The sequence below is a fragment of the Asparagus officinalis genome, chromosome 2, assembly GCF_001876935.1.
Source record: "Asparagus officinalis chromosome 2, Aspof.V1, whole genome shotgun sequence".
In the NCBI taxonomy this organism is placed as follows: domain Eukaryota; kingdom Viridiplantae; phylum Streptophyta; class Magnoliopsida; order Asparagales; family Asparagaceae; genus Asparagus; species Asparagus officinalis.
The window spans coordinates 56,318,421-56,322,436 of NC_033795.1; positions in this window are offsets into that span (position 1 = coordinate 56,318,421).

The following is a 4,016-nucleotide window of genomic DNA, read 5'->3' on the forward strand; positions in this document are numbered from 1 at the left end:
CAAATAACTCCATTCATAGTCATACGCATGATAAAGAGGGTTTCCACACTAGACTTAATTTCTTTAGCAAACAGCTCAGGTCTATGATTAGGTACATGTTTAGAAAAATGAAAGGTAAAAATTATAGGTCTAATATCTATAATGGCAAACAATTTAAAGAAAAACTCCCATCACCAATAATATTTCAAGAGAAACTTATAGATAAGCACAAACGTTAACCCTATAAATAAATGAATTAGCGGCTAGAATTTGTTAAATTTAACAAACCACATACTCAACCAGATTATTTGCCGGTTAGAACTGATTTCAGCATATACACTATGTTATTTCCCTAACTATCGGGTTGAGTTCGCGTTGACCAAGCGTCAGGGACCCGTTTGGCAACTGAAAACGAAATTATTTTCAGATCACGTCAAAATGGTTTATAGCCAAATTTGGAAAAATAGTGGCAAAACAGTCAATATTGATTTGGGTTGCGTTCACTCGTTAGAATGAGCCTTGAAATGATAATCTTCATAACGTATCAGTATAATAATCTTCACTCGTTAAATATACATGTCGACTGAACTGGGATCAAGTTTGGCGTCCTCATTGCATAACGTATCAGTATAATAATCTTCATATTTAAGTGACATCATTTGTTTCTTAATATCACTAGATCAGGGTGGTGGAATAAAGAAAAGAATGACACATATGCTGTTAGGCTACGAATCTATTGGTCAGAATATTACGCCCACATGAGAAAAGGGGACATCGACAGTAGCTCGAAGCGTCACATCCCAAGATTGAAAGAAATTTCTCTGTCCCTCGCTGATGAAAGAAAAGATAGACAACATATATGATGGAATCATGAAATGGTTAAAAAAAAAAAATCCCCTTCCGAATAAAGATTTATAGGCATACATTACATCAGAGATGTTGAAGTCTTTTCCGAGAGAAAAATCTGGCTAGTGTGTTAAATCTGTCAATTTAGTCATTGGTCAGTATAAATAATATATATATTTGCCTAACTGATTAATGAACAGAATTTAAAGTCCACTGATTCAAGAATAGATAAGGACTATTCAGATACTTCTCTAAGCGTTTGAAAACTTCGGTGGATCCCACTTCCGTTTGTGGCAGTGGCTATTAGGCGATATCCGAAGATTCATAGACAAAAAGGGCATCCGGTAGCTTTCAACTATAGTTACAATGCAAGTTTAACTTTACGTCTGCAGCTTCGGTGCTTCATGAAGAATTGTTACAGCACTAGTAACATATCTGTAAATAAATTCCTTAAAAATAGCTCTCACATCTCTAGATAAATGGATTTGTCGCTTAGGAGGTGTTCCACAGCCAAAATTGTAATTAACTATAATTTCAATTAGGTAAAAAAGTTATTTTAGAACATACAATTTAGGAGAGAAACATAATTTATGATCAGTTAAAATTCTCCAACTAACTAATATTTCATGTTATAATTTTTACCGCATTATCATGTAACGCTCCACACTTTCCTTAAGAAAAAACAAGCTCCACATTTTCCATTAAAGCAAAATTCTCCACGAGAATCCTCCAAAAATTCTCGTGAAGAGAAGCGCTATGAAAGGCACCACCATCTTTTTCCTTTTTAAAAAGTTTTAATTATATAGAAGACTATGTTATGCTCATTGTTCTTTGCCTCTATGAAGTCATTGGATGATGATTAAAAGACTTTAAAGTAATTAAATCGTGTAATGCAATTTATTGACTAAAAAAACTTAAACTCTATATTTATAAGTTAATTAATCAAGACAACTACAATTTTTACTACGGATTGTTTGCAAGCATTCACTCTCTCTATCACATATGAACACATGGCCATGGTGCATTAAAGACTTTTCGTTTAGGTTCATAGTTCAAAGAGTCATACATTCCATCATCTAAGACTAAAAACTATACAATGCTGTACTAGTAAATTGATGTGATCTACCCTATGGAATTGTTTGTGATACAACTATAAACTTTTACTAGCTTTCTTTGAAAGAAAAAAATTAAAGTCACAACCACATATATTTAAGCAATTTATTTAGGAGTTATAATTTTATTTTTCTTGTACTTATTTTTTATATTTAATTGAAATATAGAAAATGTCAGAGAGGAGTCTATTGGTATTTATTGCAATCTAACAAAAATGTTCAATATCGTAAGTGGCTTAGCGGATGTACAAAAACAAGCGGTAGTGGACATGGGTTTGGGAGGTATTTTATATATTCCTGATATAAGAATGCGTCGTTGCCTTTGTTATTGGTTAATGATTGAGGTAAATATAGAAACAAGGATAATTAAAATAAGAGATTGCGAGGTGTCATTTTCAAAAAAAAGGATGTCATTTACTTGATGGGATTACGTGCTGAAGGTGATATTGTTATGCTTTGCAATGAAAGTGTTGACCCAGAAATTTTACTTGATGGGATTACGTGCTGAAGGTGATATTGTTATGCTTTGCAATGAAAGTGTTGACCCAGAAATTTTGAAATATTATGTTGAAGTGATATTGTTATGCTTTGCAATGAAAGTGTTGACCCAGAAATTTTGAAATATTATGTTGAACCATTCATTAAGAAAATTACAATCAGACACCTTATAAATTGTATTAGCTCATGTGATGGAGCAGATGTTCATTTTAAGAGATCTTTTGTGCTTCTATTAGTGGGACTTGTGCTAACTCCTATAAATGATAAGGATTATATACCCCGATATTATCTAAACATTCTGGTTGATGTCAAAAAATCTCTTCATACAATTGGTCTAGATTCACTCTTAACTTTTTATTTCCAAGGATTACAAGTTAGAGGAAAAAGTCGAAGTACGTAAATGGGTGTATGCTTCTGTTATAGGTAAATTCTTTAATTTAAATGAGCTAATAATTTTTATTTTACTAATTTATCTTATAATAACTATATATGCTTGTCATTTATATTAGCTGTGGTATTATGAGCACTTCAGATTTATGGGCAATGACTTTGATTACAATGCTAAAAGTCTTTCAATAATGACACATTGGGCTAAGAAGCGATATGCATCAAGAGAGAAAAATGAAAATTTAGTTAGTCGCACTGATAATAAAATGTATCATGAATTATAAAAAAGGTAGATGATTAGTTTGTTTTTTGGATTATTTTATATTATTAAACCCAAATGTGCATTATTAATGTTCTTTCATACAACTAGTACTACTATTTACCTTACATGCAACAAGAAACAACTCAAGCTTCAGAAGCACAACATGCAACAACATCCAACCAAAAGGTTTGTGAGATTTAACTATTGATTCTTTGTTTAAATTTAATCAAGCTTGGTACCCACATAACTTCCTATTATATTTAATTTTATCTACGTAAATATGTTTCTAGGAACATTATGCTACTTTTGAAAATAAATCCAATGGCGAAGCTGGTCAAAATTCAAGGCCAAATCATGAAGAAGAAAAAGAAGAGGCAAACGAGGAGAAGGAAAAAGATGATGAGGATGAGCAAAATGATAATGTTTCAGATGAAACATTTTGATTACATGGACAAACATATGCTATCATTCCGTATGGCTTTAGTTGAACGGAGTGTGCATTGCTTAGAAAATAATATAAAAAAAATTATGCTTGAAATTACACAAGCTATGTTCGAGATGAGAGATGATGTTTCCACCCTCAAATCCGACACCAGAGAAAGCAAATTATATTCAAAGGTTAAAAGTTTGGTCATGCATTATAGTACTTGTAAACTTCTTTTTTACACATATGCAGAAAATTGAAGAAAAATTATGCAATATTTGTATTAGTCTTAAAGGAGAATCATTTAAAAAAGTAAGGTGAAATCCACCTAACAATGATAATAACATCGAAGCAAATAGTGTTCATGTAGATTTAAATATGGAACCTCCTAATCTAAATTCAGAAAGGATGAGTGATGACTCTTATAAGTCACCTCATCATGAGAAAAGGGAAAGTAGCAACAAGCATCAAGCTACCGTAGAAAATATGAAACCAATAAGAAGTGTAA